The 17,820-nt window shown below is 38.1% G+C and overlaps 1 protein-coding gene across 10 annotated transcripts in view; it reads left to right on the top strand.

Annotated features, from left to right (window-relative positions):
- The window catches only part of LOC126915803 (glutamate receptor ionotropic, NMDA 2B), a 360,824-nt gene that overhangs the window by 229,463 nt on the left and 113,541 nt on the right, over nucleotides 1–17,820 (top strand). For 2 of the 10 annotated variants that reach the window (XM_050720886.1, XM_050720895.1), the window contains exon 1: nucleotides 4,228–5,804. The exons of the other annotated variants lie outside the window; for them this stretch is intronic. The gene's annotated coding sequence lies outside the window, so the exon portion shown is untranslated. Of the gene's footprint in view, nucleotides 1–4,227; nucleotides 5,805–17,820 lie in introns of those variants that run through there. 10 annotated transcript variants of the gene reach the window in all.

Here is a 17,820-nt window from a genome sequence, read left to right on the forward strand (position 1 = left end):
ACGTAGAAACGTGTTCAGAAACTGAAACGTTAAAAACAACAGGAAAAGCTGACGTAGCACAGGGTTCTTCAAAAGTTTGCGGAAAGTTAGCAGAACTAGCGCTAAAGCGAGTCCGTGGCGACCAATATCGCGTGGATTAGCAAGTTTATGCTACTTAACCAAGGTTAAACAATTCTCGTTCCGGGATTTCCTTCTGGCTCGTTTATTCCAGTCAATTATTGAATTAATTCGCAGCTATTACATGTTTCATCGCCTTTCCGAACTTTTTTATAGTTTTTATTAAAAGTCCGAATTTTGCAGGTCAGAGATTTGAAATTTCGTTATATGGAAAATTCGCGTTGCCAGTTTGTTCGTTTGTATCTCGCTTTATAACTTTTGAATATTTTTTTTATTTTCTTCGCGTCTTTCGAATATTTTTTGATATTTTTCACGTCCTTTGAATATTTTTTCATTTTTTTGTAAACATAAATCATGACACCACGGTTTCCTGATATTGTTTTTGTCACAGAGACGTGCCATTCATGTATCGCATTAATGACGTCGGTACACTAGCTTTTTTCATACATCGTGAATTTTTATTCGAATATCGAAATGATCCTGCATCGTCAGTGATTCTTTTTCGTTTGTAACGGTGGTTTCCCGACATTTGAAACAGCACTGTGACGAACTTCTGCGTGTTGATCTCCGCGATAAATTTCCCTGAATTGTATCAAACATCTCACGTCTCCTCGGTAAATATTATTCCATCTATTTATTTGCTATGTTGAATTTTACTGTAATAAAAATGTTCTGTTCAAAGAAAAAAGATCATTCTTGTGATGGAGGAAAATTAATAATCACGGTACAGAAAAACAACGATATTTGTCAAATTACTTTATACAAATAGCCTGGAGAATGTTGCGAATAACGGGACGATAATAATTACCCTGTCAGTTTTGATCTTAATTTACTGTCAAATTTACGTCACTAAATTTTCAACGTTTACGTTTTCAACTACCGAAATATGTATTTGCTTCCATCTGTAGAACTGTATCTATCTGATAAGACGGTTTCATTGTTACGGGCTAATGTGAAAGCTCTTAACTAGAAGTGGTAAATTCAGCCTTTAGATCGTCGACAAAACAAATCCTATCAGAGTGATTCATTGTTGTCGGAAATTATGAGACATCTTGTGGTATGATCTACATTAATCTGCTTTTGTAGCTACGGTAGAAAATGACACGGTAAGATGTACTTTCGAATTTACTGTATTAATAGAATTTGTATCTCCCTGGATAATTTTATCTTCAATCTTCACAAAGATTTTTTCAAAAAAAAGCATCGTCGCAATATTACCAACAATAAAAGTTAATTAAGCAATAACGCAATTAATAAGTTGTTTTAACATCTCCATGCTTAGAACGAACTTTTCACGTTTATCAGATGTTCCACATCTTTATTTTGCGTACAATGATTTGTCACATAAGATTATATATAACGTAACCGCGATATAATGCATAAGATATGAACACAAACAGTATCGATACATCTGAAAACGTTGTCAGTGCACACAGTGTCATAAATTCCAGTAACTGTATGTATCCTACATACATACATATATTATTTTCTTAGATACACGGATAGAAAGAAGCTAAATAACATCAGAAAGGCAGAGAAAACGTCTTAAACTATTGGCTTATATTTGTTTCTACGATATCGAATCAATAGCATATAACAAATACTGGGTCGAGTCTCTTGATCCCTCGCCATTTCGGAGATCGACCATATATTGCACCGTCATGAAAACGTTTCTGCGCTTATCCTAGAGGAACGGGGCGAACCACAATGTCGAGGGTTTCCGTCACCCGCATAGGTTACATCTGTTATAAGCCTAGTAATGGAAATTACGTGATGCGCGAGTAATTCTCGCGGTGTCTGCGTTAATTTGCTTGAACAAACCTTGCGTCTCGTCCGTTGTTGCTTCAGAAATGGATATCACGTGATCGTACCTTTCGATACGTTGCCGGATGTCTCGCGAAATTGAGTAAACGTACGAGACGAAGTGATTATTAACGACTGATTGAAGGTAAAGTGAGATCGAGTGTCCTTTGATGATGGAGCAGTGAATATAATAATGAGGAGAATAATATTTCATATAATAATATTCCAGACTCGGATGAATATCAAGCGTCGAAGATGTTAAATAGATTCGTGTATGCAATTAGAAATATTAGAATACAGGCCCGAATATTATCAAGAACGAGTAAATGACGGATGACTGGAGATAGAATTTTCTTAGTAAGAAGAATAAGACTCGAATGACTAACTTCCAAAACGAGTAAACGTGAATTCACGATTAACGGATGATTAGAGGTAGAATCGGATCGACTTTGACGATGGAGCGATGAATATAGCAGTAAGGAGATCGAGATCTTGGTCAGACTTGGATCAGACTTGATCAGCATCGAATATCAAAGATGTTAAACTGGTTGGTGTATGCGGTTAGAAATAGAGAACGGGGTTGAGTATCTTCTGGAACAAGCAAATTTGATCAGTAAATAGCTGGAGACTTTGGTCAGACAGCCGATGAATATTGAATATCGGAGATACTAAATCGGTTACAGTTTGTAGTAAGAGGTACAATAAACTCGAGTACGTTTTACCACTGGCAAAGTGGATTCGATGGGCCGGTACTACGAAACTTTGATCAGACATCGATGAATATCGAATATTCCAGCCATCGAGTTTGCCAAAATTTATGAATTCGGAAGGAGATTAATGTGTGTATGAACGAGAGAAGATATTTAATCGGCGTTTAATTATAAAGACTGAGAGGACCTTACGAAGATTAAGTTGATAGATAATCGAAATATATTAAACGCGAAGTATATGTTATACGTGTCTCTATAACGCTAGATTATTGCTAAATTACGAAGATTTTTCTTCATTTTTATTCGTTTAATCGAATGAGCTTGCGTTATATTAATCCTTGTAATATATTTGAAGCGTATCGAATGTGGTTTATAATATTGAAAAGTTCGAGGAATTTAATTATCTAATATCAATTTCCAATAATTTACGTTCGCAATTAATTTATTAATTCATAAGTAAGATACATTATCGTTGGAAAGCCCTTAGGTATTTATTTATTTTTGATAGAATGCAATTTAATTAAAAAGTGGAAGATGAAAGAACCCGGTGACTTTGTTTCTTTCTTCTTTCGCCGTTGTTCAATAGCAAAATACTATCCTGTGATTAAATCGACTTCTTAGCCATTCATTAGGCAATGAATGAATTGATTTTATCAAGCATTAAGTCTCGAAGACTTCTTTGACTATTGGAAAAGCTTCTTATCTTTAGATCGTTTAATTTTTAAACTATAAAAGGCGAATGAAATAATTCTTTCATCGATGCAAAAATCATCGCGATTAATTCAAACAGTAATACTAAAAATCAACGATTATCTCAACAGACCACGTATATAATTTTAAAATACATCATTAGTAAATACACGAATAATTTACGTTCGTCGATTGCATTCACTCTAAATCTATAAATTCCACAAAAACTTGGAAATTATTGGGTTGAGCAATAAGTTCATTCGCTGTTCATTAACATATACATCTCGAAAAATGTTACAAAAATTGTAAAAACAATGTAAAGATACGTGCAGAGAGAAATAAGATAAATAAGTTATTCCCTGGTTAGATAAATTTCACATGAGAATAATAACACTTGACGTTCCTTTTTTCAAAGAAAATGAACTTACTATTCAACCCAATATTATTATACTTTTGTCCTTTTATATATCTTGAATTCACACGCGATAATACACGCGACGATATACACACTATATAAAATTGGCCTGAAAATATTCGATCGAAGCAATTCTGAAATTCCATTCCACATCCTATCGACATATGTCAGAATCCAACGTCTCTCGCAGAATCCCTAAACCGTCCTCTCGGCTTTAATTCGGTATCGCTGACTCATCGGCACAGCGAGGAACGCGTCCCGCTGAAAAAATAATCAGCACGACCGCGCCGCCCCTTTAACGGAGCAACGCGCAGGGGCGCGCACGGTTTTCGTCTCGTAGGAATCGGCGGGGTGCGTGAAACTTTTCCAAGGGTATAGTGATAGTGCCGTGGACCACCACCAGGGCGACAGTTGGCGCGCTTGGGCGCGGTAACCAAGGTTACCATGCGCATGGGCAATGACAGAATTCGGGGCATCGGTTGTGGAGCACACTACGGGGGTGGTTTTTCGCGTTGGCACACCCGGGCGGTTAGCTGGGCGGTGTCTGCAGCCTTCACTTTCCTTCTAAAAATCGAAGGCTACGGAGCTGGTAGCCGCCTTTTTTCCTCTTTTTCTCCCTGTCGCTATCTTTCCCCCCTTTGTCACACTTTCCCTCCTTTTCCGTTCGTAACGCCATCGCGTCTGTCTTCCGTCCACGGACCGCCGTGCAGTCTCGCGTTTGTCATTCTCCTATCCTCCTCCTCCTCTTTCTATCTTTGTCTTTCTCTTTCTCGCACGCACACAGAACAGGCCGTTCTTCTTTTCTCCTGCGGTAGAGCGCAGTGACACGTGTCACACGGGGAACGGCGGCTACGAAGCAGACACCCCCGTGGGTGCACGTGCAGCCTCGCGGTACACGCGCCAAAACAAGAAAAAAGTGAAAGTGCTTCGAAAGAGCAACGTCGCCTGTAACTATCGATGATGTTTTTAGTACAGCCAGTGCTCACGATGACGTGCCCGTGGTTGTCGGTTTTCAGACTCGAAACGTTGGTTCGTGCGACGATGGACTGATCGACGAGTCGACCGAGAGAGAAAGAGAGAGAGAGAGAGAGAGTTGGTGTGATATCCGACTCTCGTGGTACTATCCATTATAGGATCGCAGGAAGTCGAAGAACGGATCGTAGCAGGAAGTTGTTTGATTCCGCTGCGCCAGTAAAATTTCCCAGTCACGTGATCGTCGTGAGGGGTTGCGAAAGAAGGGGAGAGCGGAGCGTGCCGTAGTCGGCGATACTCCGAGGTGACGAGGGGTGCCTCGTGCAACTACCTCTGTCTCTGTTGGTTGTCTGTCTGGTGGAGATAGTCGGGTGCGTGGTGATCGACGAGGGAGAATTGAAATTGATGTGCTGGGAGCCGCGTGTTTGGTCAGTTGAACGCGATGTTCGGTCGAGTGCACAGGGATCGGTTGTTTTTGACGCGGAGATAAAAATGAACGAAAGAAGAGTCTACGAAACGGGAAGGTCCCTGTAGGAAAGTCTATCTCTGAGAGATCGCCGCAAAATGGACACGACAATCGATGTGTCAAGATCAGCCAGTCAAGAATATTATCTCGTTTCGAGGAATCAGATGAGATTTTCCATTCCGATGAACACCCTGTGTCGTTTCTACGGGCGCGTACAGTGTCGTTAATCGATCTGCCGTTATTGTCCGCAACTATGAGGGCCAAGTGCGAAACTTGCCAGTGTTTACGAAGACTCGACCGATGAGCGGACAGCGTGGACGTTACAATCGTCGTTCAGGATGGCCTGATTTCCTTCCGGGAATAGGGTGGATCGACTACCAAAGCGTCGAACCTTGACACTCGCCGGGCGAACGAATGAGAATTGGGTTTCTCGATTACTCGATGGGAATCGTCCCCGGATATCACTGCCAGAGAAACAGAGATTTATTTAGTGTTTGTGTGGGGTATGTCGTACGAATTTTATGGACGACCCGCTTGCAAGGAACAAGAGGTATTTTCATCGTGTAAGGGGTATGACCATTCCTGCATTGATCTCTACAACATGTTTCTAGTCGACGATCGTACGTCACAGGTGTGGCATAGTTTCTCGTACGTCTAATGCCTTCTTTGACGTTAGGAGGCTCGAACAACAATATTCTCGATGCTACGAGCGTTAAATTTCCTTCGATTCTGTCATCTCCGAAAGCCTCGTGCAATATTAATACCGAGGTTAATGTCGAATACCACGCCGTGGAACGTTAGTGGAATAAACTCGCGTTTTACCGCTTCTGAAACCGGCTATGTGATCGCCGCGCGAACATGAATTTCATTGGATCGTAGCACGGTGCTCTCTGCTACTTATTTTTCTAGTAGTCGGTTACAGGTCGTGGAAAAAATTCTTAGGTTTCTAGCTGTTCCGGAATGCGGCAAAACTAAACGTTATCTCGGCTGGGCGAGTAAAAACATTTCAGCGTGTAAAGTGTTCGGTGTCAGACGGTGCTTGTTTCTAGCATTTTAACGCGAGATACGTGTACGAATTAGCCTCGCGGCAAAAATTTACTTGGAAATAGCAGCGCTGACATATACGAGTATGCGTTGGCATAAATTGTCGAAATAGCTCGTAAGTTCCGCGTGAAATTATTATTTTCTTCTACGGTTTTATCGTGCGTAGTATGCGTACGAGGCCATCGTTGTAAAAACGGTGCCAGGAAAGAAATGCTGTCGTTCGCGATAATCGAGATCCACGGTAGATAATAATCGTTTCGTGCCGGTTTATCGAGAACAAACACAATGGTATCATGGAACGAACAGGCCAACCGTGAAATCGTTAAATCGTCGAATCGTACTCCATCACCTCTGTACATCACAATCGAACGGTCGGAAGTAGCTACACGCCTGGTTTGAAAGCACTTGACCCCACGCCATCGCGTGTGTATCTTGCCTATAAATCAGCCTTAGAGAGCCGTTAGGCATCTCAGTCACGCTCTAAAAAACGGTGGCGAATTTACATCAGAAAGGGGGCGCGGCCTTCGAATTTGCGATTATAATTGTGGATTCGACCGAAAGGGCCGCCCGAATGAATGGAAACGCGAAAATTCACGAGTCCACTCCCGAACATATATAGGTCTTTTTTCGGGATTTCATGGCTGCAAGAAGTTATTTAGGTCGGCCGGGTTCGAACAATTAGTAACGAATCCTCGAATTTGCGATGTAGACGCAAAAATAGGAGATCATCCGATCGAGCGTGTAGAAAACATGTTGAACGGCGTTCTTGTTTCTTTTTTTTTTTTTTTTTTTATAGAAACTTTAATCGTAGAGGTTTTTGTCGAGATTTTGCGCTAACTATTTCTATTGATATTTTTGTTGATATTACCCGATAATTGAACGATGTTTTAATATTTAATACTCTCTAGTTAATAATATTTGCGGATTATATTATTTAGTTAAAGAACGAAAGTAGCAACAAAGTCTAAAGAAAAGTACCAAGTATTAGGAATATGAAGACTTTGATAAATCATATTTCGCTGAATATATACGATCGAACAATTTCGAGTACGTTACAGATATTAATTTACTTCAATCATCATCTTCCTCTTGGATAGTGTGCATTTTATTCAACTCAATTGTAAAAATAAGAATGAAACAAAGCTAGTCATCTTGTGATGCAACTGAAACTTTAATCAAAGACAAACGTAACTTTCCTCTTGGAAACGAAATCGTCCGCACGAGAATTTCAATCCACGTTTCTTTCCTACATTCTCGTAAAGGAAAGTTCATTCCATTTTTATACCGTCATACGCATCAGCTATTTCAAATCTACTTCGAATATATCTGGAAATATTTTTGCAGCCTCGACTCTCTGATTTCTCAAGTTAAGGAAACGTATAAATTATACGAAACTTCTAAACACCGGTCGCAATAACGTTTCAGTAAATCCAACCACTCGATCGCAGCAATCCTACGCGTAAAGTAGTCGAGCTAAACGCTCATCATTCTTCGCCTTTTTCTAACATCCGGCGCAGCGGCGGCATAAAAGTGCGACGCAAATCTACGAAATTATTGCCGCCATTGTTCCCGTTGGATTCAACACCGTGTCGTTGTGAATGCCGTGTCACATCCAACCCAGTCATATCGTTTGAACGATGATTTATCGTGCCACCTCTACTCCATTTGACTAGACTATACTATATTTTTACTGGACTTTACGCGAGAGCTTTCTGAAAAGTGGGATCTTTGGAAAAGTACAGTCCTTCTAGTTCTTTTATCGAACGTTCGAGTTGAAAGTTTCTTGAAAGAAGCGAATTACCGGATCAAAGAGAAATTTATCGTATCACAGATGTCGATCTCGCGCGGCAACGGTTACTGTGCATGCGTATTTGCGCGGACTACTGCTTTAACGAATTCAATACGTTTACCGCATACGGCATGCATTCGAGTGATTACATACTTTTAGATTATAAATGTATGACATCGATTTGAACGTGGATTGAAAAGCCCGAATTCATATTAAACATATGTAGAAGGTTTTATAATATACTGTATCGTGTTAACATTTTTCGTCAGCGTACAGCATTGTAAAAAATGGAATCGAATCTACAGCGAACTTATTAATATCTCAAAACAATTAAATACGTTCGCACATTAACGAATACATGATAACAAATAAATACGTAAACATATTTCATTGCTCGCAATTGTTCGTTAATTGACCTGCTAACGATGCCGTATGTAAAAATTAGCATACAGTGCCTAAGCTACCGTTCTTATGAGTGTGTACATTGTAATCTTGAGATGTTTCATTCGTCGGAATGTCAGTTCGTCCGCATACGCATTCACTGTAAGAGCGACTGCAGGCGAATCGATTAGGTGGTCGACCAGTGAAAAAGTTCAGTAAGTCGCTTTGTGCAAATGCAAATCTAATCGACTAGCTTCATCGACGGTTGACTACCAAAAAGTGCGAGTTACAGAACCCTAGTTAACCAGGAAATCTAAAAAGTTGGCTTCGGCGATCGACTGAATACAACTAGGTTTTATTAACGTACACAACCAAGTTTTTGTATTCGCACACGAAAACTTTCCTACCACTCGGTCTTTAATCGGCGGTCGACTGAGCTACTAGACCAAATTTGCATTTGCACAAAGCGACTTACTAAAATTTCTCCGCAGTCGACCGCTCGCTCAGTCGACTTCTATCTAGTCGTCCTAACCGTAATCTATATAGTTCGGTCAAACGTGTTGACTGACCGCTCGGCAAACCTTGAACATTTTCAGACCTTTCAAATTCCACTGGCCTATCGGCGCGACGGATACAGAGTTAACGAGGGTCTAATTAAAAGATGCATTGATTAAGCACAGACTCCGGTAGTCGGTAAACATCCTTAATGGAGCGTGCCTCGTCCGTGATTCATTTTCATCCCCTCCGTCGCGGTGTCATTACTTTCGCCTCGCGTTTTCCGCTGCACTTCGGTGTCAGCGTTCTTTGTTAAAAGGGGACGAAAAGTCGGTCACCTGATGCCCCGTTATAAGTTCCGGTCCGCCATTGTGCCGGAAAGTTAATTAACAGGATTCCCTTCCTGTCCGCGAACCTCGTGCCAGCTTCAGAACAATTTATGTTTCCACTGGCTTGCGCATTGGTCGAAACTGAAGGCGAAACTGAATATACCGTAGACTTTGATTGAAAACCGTGGAATGCGTAACGATAGAAGTTGTGAAATTCGTGTCTTATTTTTGAAACTTTGTGTCCTTTGCATGGACAAAATTGTGATTGAAGATTTTGAGATTCGGTTCATTTAAAATTTAGTTTGAGTAAGAGCAAGTCCATTGAATTATCGAGGCCTTTGAAGAATATCGAAGATTCAAAGTTAGTATCTTACTTTCAGAACTTTGTTCATTTTGATAACATTCTTAATAAACTTGAGACTTATAATTCGAAACTAGATCTCCTTAAGGGATGAATCGAATGGAGGCAATTTTTCAAATTATTGAAAATATTGAAAATGATTTTTGATTTTTGACGATTTGTTTATCAGATTGTCTAGAACGTTACTCGATGCCCTAAAGGTTCGTCTTCATATCTTGCATTTGACGTGAGCGTTCCTTAGACAAGTTATATCGCCAGAGTCAGTCTTTCGTCGAAAGCGCTAGCCGCGAGAAATTTCTGCACGAACTACAAATGTTTATTAGTATACCGACCTTAGCAGATTAGCTTTGATCTCTCAAGAGGGAAACACAAGTGCATCTGCTATTACAATTTGAAGCATTGAGCATGCTATAATTCAGGACATTTAAACATTAATTGAATGTTACAGAGAGAAAGATTATCATAAAAAATTAATGAAATTATTTCGAAATTTTTTGTTTCGATTTTCTGGATTTCTTATAACACCTTAAGGGCCTGGTTTAAGGCTCTATATTATTGGCACTCAAGTTTAAAGGACTCTTATTCGTAACAATATATTGTATTTGAAATACAAATTTTTAAACGTTACGTTGTTTCGTAGTTTCTGAGTAATCGCGAGGTTGGTACAAGATTCTGCTCAAACGATTGACATCCTCGCAGATACTAATTCAGACTAAATTTGCTCTACGGTATATTTACCTACTATATTGCTATATTTATCCCTATAACTTGCGGAATACCGATTTATGCAAATCACAGTTTCCTGATTCCTGTTCGATCAAGACTTCAAGACTCTGTTAAAATAATTCTCGTTTCATATTCAAGGATACTTTCGCGTTAAAACTACCCTATGCCGTGCTATAATCAGCTACCTTGCACTCTATTTAGAATACCGTAGGAATAATTGCTCACCAAAAAACAGTTCATTTTTATTTTTTATTCTTGCAATATTTCCTAATAAGTCTACATTTGTCCGATATTTTCCTTTTATTTTTATTTATAGAATACCTTACCGCCGTTTTTCGAAGAAAAATCCTCTCTATGTCCAAGTTATAGTTTTCCAGCTTTTATATAATTAACGAATCCATATAATCAACCAACCGCAAAATTATCCTGAAACCATTCGTCTAAATAACCCCATGCAGACCCCATGAATCACAGGGAGCTCAGTCCTTCCCCAGTAACACAGTTCTTTCCATTTAAATTCAATTAGAACAGCTGCCAGTATCGCGAACCAGGCCACATTACTATGCAAATAGAGGCGATCCTGTAATTCTCCTTCGGCCCATTAACACTAGTATCATTAAAATGGTCAAAATGATCAATCTTGATGAACTAACTCATCATAGTAATTTTACAGATTTACAACTGAATTTTAGAAGACTTTTGATAGGATGTACAGACAAAGATTTCTTTTTTCTTTTGCATTTTTTTTTCTTGTATCTTTCATTTAGATTTCTTCGATATAATACCAAGTTTCGTGCTTCGGAGGTACAGTGACGGTAAAAAGTAAGTTTAAAAGATATTATGTTAGAATTTTGTTATCATAAATCGATAGGAAATTCTATTTTACAAGAGCAATGAATGGACGTAAATAATAACAGTTGGAGAAGAAATAAATAGACAAGAAAAATTATATGTTATTATATATCAGTGAAGCTTAATCGAACTGGTATTTGTGTTATATATTTAAGTTTTATTAATTATGCTATAGAGCATAGATTATTTAATAAAGAATAGAAATTAGAAATGTCTACTACCTGTCCGCTTATTTTTGCCACAAAATAGATGATTGTTACTAACCTGTCAAGAAGCATCCAGTTAGAAAGTTTCTAGTACTCACATGTATGTGTCAATCTTAAACTTTCTTTCCGCTGCATCTGCAACATAAAACTTTCTCCGTAGTTATAGTAGAAGACCTCAATATCGAACTAAAAATTTTCAGTGACGAACACGGTCCTTTGCCTGTTTTTCCTTTTGAAAGGAGACAATTTGTCCCTGCTTTACCACGAAAACATCTCTTTGTGGAACGCATGCTATCGTCGCGTGACATATTTCGAGTCCTGTTTCGTCGCACCTAGGCTAATAAAGGGGCGAGGGGCGTCTTTGACTGGGGAAAATTAAGATTTTCTCGTGACCAGGGAACAATGTGTGACCAACGTAGCGCCATTGATTAATCTCTCGATGGAACGATGCCATCGATCTCGTACCCACGCAGCCACGTGACCCTTTGTTCTCCGCCCTTTGATCTTCCCTTGTCCTTTCTTTGCGATTCGTCGCAACTTCATAGGTCTTCGACCGAACCAAACCTGTTTGCTCGAGGAAAAATTGTTCCGGCTCAAGAGCTAATCTCTTTCGCCCACACTTACTACCTATAATTTACGAATTAATTTTCTTTATCGTCCTCCACCGACCGAGTAAAAGATTCCGTGATGGGTGGGTGTAGAGCGAGTTCTATAGGGTGGAGATGTTTTTGGTGTAGGATGTCGGAATCGTTCGTTAAAAACGGATAGTAGAGAATAAATGGTGTTTGTACGAAAGCCGAAGTCTTGATTTACCGACTATTTTGAAGTTGCGAATGAATGATAGGTAGGTGTAAATTTTGATAAAAGAGATCGAGTTAATGGAGAGCTGGAGCACGCAGCTATAGATTACAACAGCAGAGAAGTGCCCTGGAATTTATCGGTGTAACTGCTGGTTGTAAAGGTTAATATCTCTTCCTTGAAGCTTAATTCGCGCAATATATGGCGTACGAGTGACTCTTCATTTATAAATATTGATACATCGTACTAAGGCGTAGTTGTAAAATTTTGAAAATTCATAGGAAATTTATTTCGTTCTTGGAAAAAAAACGCATTCGTACCAGATTTCTAATTTACGCTTGCAAATAACTGGCATATATGTATATTGATCTACAGTTACTTTCCAAATTGCGAACTAGCTCTTCTCTAAGGTAACGTTTTTAAAGTAATTTCTCTTTTTAAAAAATTTAGAAACAGTCCTGTTGCTTGGAGATGATCCATATACAAATGGTTAGCGCTTGTCATGAACGATATGAATCGAAACACGGCCAATAAATGGGCAAATGCGTGCTCTGCCTGCATGTTACGCGGCACGATGGCTTAACCACGCGATAAGGAAACTAATATTTGACGCGTTTACCCGACAGCCGATAAACAGGACCGCGCATGAAAACACACGAAAATTGTCGCGTCACCGCGAATATACGTGATTCCTCCTACAAAAGCCAAGATCTCAGGAAATGCTCGTTTGCTTGTAACCCTTCCAGTGCATTAGTAGGGACTTTCATTGTATAGTAACATCTTGGGAAGTGTTTCGATACGAAGACAATTGCGGAGCGTAAGAATATAACGCAACGCATCTAAACGCAGTACAATTCAAAGACAATATGCAATCAAAAGATCAATGATTATAATTGAAGAATTAAATCAAACATTTATCTTCCACGGAATATGTATATCTCGACATCTGCACGTTTTTTGTCTCTCTATATTATAATATCTTCCATTCGCTCAAGGCAAATTATTTCGACATCCTCGAAGTACATTTACGGTCGTTTTAAACTACAGATAATTTTATGGTCCTCTATGAGATTCTAAAGTCTCGTTCAAACGAGATTAATCAAGCTGTTTGAATTTAAGCTGACTTGAAGTAGCTTTGTTAATGAAAGATTAACGAGAACGTAGAAACTCAAAGGAATACCTCGAGTTAAATAAATAACAGATTGACACTGGTCAAGATGTTTCAAATTGTTTGAATTCAAGTGGTGTGAATTCAGACAACTTGGTTAATCTGAACGAGATTTAATCTTAAGCAGATATTATAAGCCCATCTTTAACACTTGAAACTCGTTCACTCTCGTTCAAAATTCCTGTTTAAAATTATACGCGACGTATAATTTTAAAAACCTAGATAAATACATAGTCAGCGTTTGATCGATCGAACACCTTACTATTTACTTTCATCTTCATTGCGTAAAATTTGTTTGGTAGCTTGCTAGCGGAGTCCTTTAATCGGCAATCGTACGCGGACATCGGTCGCGGATTCTTTCCAAATATTTTCGAGATTGTTATTGTAATGCAGTGTCACCGTTTGCCTGGACGTTTTATAACAGGTTCGCGAGATGCCCGCATTTCAGGGACAAAGGAACGGATTGCAATTAAAGCGAAAGCTTCGTTACATTCTATATTGATAGACTGCTGTCGTCTGTGCGTCGAACACGAGGCGTTTGTTTTTAACACGTTCCATTCGTTCAACGTGCGTTGTTTTCACTGCATATTCCATTCGAGCTGTCGACATTTTCAGCGCGCGTGAAATAACCGATAATGTACACTATCGATGATGCATCTGGATTGAAAGAAAAACTGGCGCTAAAATGAAGTGGAAGTTACTAACGCGTTCATCGCTGATCGAATTTCCGCTGCCCATTCTGCATGCTAGCAAATAATATTCGTACAACATTTTTTTTTAACATACTATTTTATACACGTGTGTATACTTTGCAGCGATTGTTAACCTTTTTTTAATATTTTGTGATTTTTAGCTTTTATCACGTATTTTATTCGATATTGCGTGCGCGTTATAGAGCTACGTGCTCATTCAGCTTTCAGAGGCATATATAATGAACGATTAACTTATTTATTTTCAAGCATATGTCTAAAATGAAAACTCTACCTATATATTTCAGTTTTTCATATGATATATTCATATGATAAATTATTATTAATATATTTCTTTCGTAATGTAATTAGGAACTGTGTATTATGCAGTTGCTGAACTAACAGCAAAAAAGTAAGTCAAACTTTAACAGAGATTATTATGCCATATTGTTATCTCTCATTCTCACGACACAGGTAGAAAATTCGCGTTTGCGAATACCTCTTCAACACTTGGGATTATTTTCAGCGAAAAGGTCGTGTGAATTTTAAAATATTTCTTCAGTACGGTAACTTTCTTTTTCCTTCGTATGGTAAATAAAAGAAAGGAAGCCCGCGATATGTTCTTTAGAAAACAATTATCAAAAGCGAATTCAAGGTATCTAAAGCAAACAATCTCGTTACAGTTCACGCGCGGTAAGTAATTTTGCCGGAAAGTCGACTTTTTTGGAGTAAACTATATAGAGAACGGACGATCGGTCTAATTCTGGAATTACCTTCATTCGTACTTGGCCAACTCGAGGTACATAACGTTCTCGAGGGCACGAGGTGAATTTTAATTTGGCGGAAAGACGATATGGTTGGACCCCATTTTGGCAAATATTTCAACACCTCGTTAATGGAACGGACAGTTATTAACGAACGGAGACAATTGGACGTGCAGGATCGAAGTCGCATGCTAACTAGCGTCTCTTGGATACCTTAAAACTGCCACAAAGATCGAGGAACAGCTGCGATCTATCGCGATATTTAATTACGGTTGAAATTTCGAAACGAATGTTTTCTCATCCACCTTTCAACAATTTTCACGAATTGTGATAACGTCATACATGAAAATTAATTCCTTCGCTTTTTAAAACGGTATATGACATAACGTAAGAGCTATAACGAGTGATAGATGTTAATATAGAACGTAAAATGATACAAAAATAATACATTTACCTAGGTATTACGAAATTTTGATTTTTCAATATAATTTCCACTCGTTGATCTACAGGCGAATGATTTGCGAATATTCGTGTTACTATACAATAGCAATATTTTGCTCAGAATTTATAATATTGATCGATATTCCTTGATCGATGTCTGTCCTGCATTTTCAAATCTTTGTTTCTTTATTCATCTTCTTGTTGACAAGACGATGACGTAAACATCGAAACGAGGGTGAAATTAGAGAGAAGGACATTTAGTTGAAGAGGGAGAAGAGTGGATGAATTTAATATTTCGGTGCTTCAGCGACGACCCCTGAGCGACACTTGGTGGTTAATGTTTCGCAGTAATTTGCCCTTGGGAAGTGATAAAATTTTTAATTGCACTTTGGGTAGGCGAATGGTCTCCTTTCGCTCAGGGATAAGTTAATCCCATTCCTCGGACAAGTTTTGTGGTTTTACAACATACACATAAATCTCGCGAGGATACTTATTTTAAACGTAAGAAAAAATCATTTTCGTAAAATTATTTCACGAACACGAATTCTTTATCAATTTTATTTTATTGTACCCTCGCACATCGTATCTTTATCACAATTAATTATCTTTCTTCAACTACTATAGTTAAGTCAAAATTAAATAACTATTCTTTTGCGGTTTGAGAATAAACTCTTTTAGTTTCGCAACAAAACAAGTGCAGTTGTCCAGGTTATCGGAAAAATGTTTCTATTCGAAAATAAAACGCTGTATTATAAAGATATTACGATGTAACAAACAAGAATTAGAAGTTTTTGAAAAAGCGACGTTTCGAAAAAAAATTCGATGAATACATTCGTATAATCTGATCATCTGAAAATATTTTTCTCCTTAGAAAATGTGAAAAAGGAAACGCCTCGAGCACCGAAGGTCCTGAATTTACGATGATCCAAGTTGAGCGATAAATTATGGTACAGAGGATGCATGCGTGGTATGGGTCATCTAACGTTACAGGAGAAATATGTCGTCTTCGTTGTTCTCAGCGATACCGAGTAAACGCTTGAAGGAAGGAACGTTCCAAATGAAAGATGTGATCCGTAATTGCCTACCACGGATGTACACAAAATCTATTGCGGCCTCATGAAATTCCATTTCCGCGCATCGTGTCGCGAAGAAAATAGCGCATAAAGGCCGAGTCATTAAGCATAGATTATTTAAATCTTTGTTTTCGAAGAGAAAACGGATACTTCTTGTTTGTTCGCTTTATATTATGATAGATATTGCGGAGGTTTGGAAATAATTCATCAATTAACTGATTAAATATTTGATCATTTCCCAATCAAATATATTCGTTATTCAAATATTTAGTATTTAAATATTTACTATTAAATTAACGCGTCACAAGACACAGAGATAAATAATATTAAATTAGGAAGATAGGTGTAGAAAATAAATGTGAGAAATAGCCTTCGTTGTAATTAAAGCTGAAACGCAAAGAAATAAAACGATGCATTTTTTAATTACGAAATTTTAGTGAAATTTTTTTGAAACGTTTCGAGTAAACTTTGTAGAATGAACTTCTCTGTATTTCTTTATACTCATCATTCTGCTTTAATACGGCTATCTACGTATTACTCGCTCTTGACGATATTCACTGTAATGTACACGAGGCTTTGTAGCTCTACAGTCAGCTATTACAACACAATAGAAGCCTGCGTACGTCTTTGGTTTGAAACGTTTCCTGAAGACTGAAGACGTTCTCCTTTGAAAAATTTCTTTCATTTACGTATAATCCTAACAAACACATTATTAGTTTCTTTTGTAAAGAAACTCGGCAAAGCAATTTGAATTCTCAGACATTTCATTTCCACAGTTCTAAAAATGTTTACAGTTACAATGAGTGAAATAATGATATTAGATAGAAAATATGATATCGTAGCATTCGATACAAAATGAGCTAATAATAAAACTTATGATTAACGGTTTTAATATTGAAAATTATTCCATAATTTCGTTACGTATGTTGCAATTGTTTGAAATCTAAAAATTCTAACTAAGACATATTCATATTGAATATTAACTGATATTATAATTCGTTATAATTTTTCCTTTTACTTTAAAATTGAACATTTTATGATTGATGGAACGAAATTGCTAAATTCCAATACAGCGATATATCAATAATTCGCAGTAACGGAGTACGCGGCGTGTAAATAAGATAGGATATTTGAAATATAGATATTCGAGTATATAATTCGAAAGTCGTGTAATATCATAAGGATCAAATATCATTTATCGTTTGCATATGGGCGGTCGAAATTGCGCCACAGGAAACGCGAAACTGCATCACTCGCCCGTGCGATTTCACGACAATTTCCGAAGAAAATGAACTGGAAACGCGTCCGAATCGGCTAAATTACAAAGTTACATTCGCGAGAAGCAATTCGATTTCATTGAAACGTGGCAAACGGGAAATTAATGAGATGTCAGATTTGCGCGCGTGAACGCAAATTCGAATAATTACGTTCAATCGTAGTCGTGTTTCCCACCGTCATTAAAAGCTGTCAAGTCGTCGTTCTGCCTTCTGTCTGCAATTACGCGAACGATTATTTTCTTTTTTTCTGCTCT

This window comes from Bombus affinis, chromosome 1, assembly GCF_024516045.1.
Source record: "Bombus affinis isolate iyBomAffi1 chromosome 1, iyBomAffi1.2, whole genome shotgun sequence".
In the NCBI taxonomy this organism is placed as follows: domain Eukaryota; kingdom Metazoa; phylum Arthropoda; class Insecta; order Hymenoptera; family Apidae; genus Bombus; species Bombus affinis.